Source organism: Penaeus monodon, chromosome 32 (genome assembly GCF_015228065.2).
Source record: "Penaeus monodon isolate SGIC_2016 chromosome 32, NSTDA_Pmon_1, whole genome shotgun sequence".
Taxonomy (NCBI): domain Eukaryota; kingdom Metazoa; phylum Arthropoda; class Malacostraca; order Decapoda; family Penaeidae; genus Penaeus; species Penaeus monodon.
In genome coordinates, this window is record NC_051417.1 from 18627732 (window position 1) to 18628009 (window position 278).

General features: G+C 38.5%; 1 protein-coding gene across 2 annotated transcripts in view; it reads left to right on the forward strand.

Annotated features, from left to right (window-relative positions):
• Positions 1–278, forward strand: part of LOC119593709 (sodium- and chloride-dependent glycine transporter 2-like) — a 32059-nt gene that overhangs the window by 9129 nt on the left and 22652 nt on the right. The window lies entirely within an intron of this gene.

The following is a 278-nucleotide window of genomic DNA, read 5'->3' on the forward strand; positions in this document are numbered from 1 at the left end:
TCCCCAACCCTTATAGAATTTCAGTGGACTCAAAAGGTGCCCAGCTTAAAGCAATAAAATTCGAATTTGAACACATTCCATCAAGACAAATTAAATATTTTATTCTTAGATTGCCCTTGGCGCTGCCTCTCCATCAGTCTTTCCTTATATATAAGAGATGAGAGCAATTTTTCAATTTAAGCGAGAGAACAACATTGGTACGCATCTCGCGGGCGCACTGTTGCTGTGTACGAAAATGTGGTGCTGTGGATTTTGTCTCTTTGATAAACATTATGTTT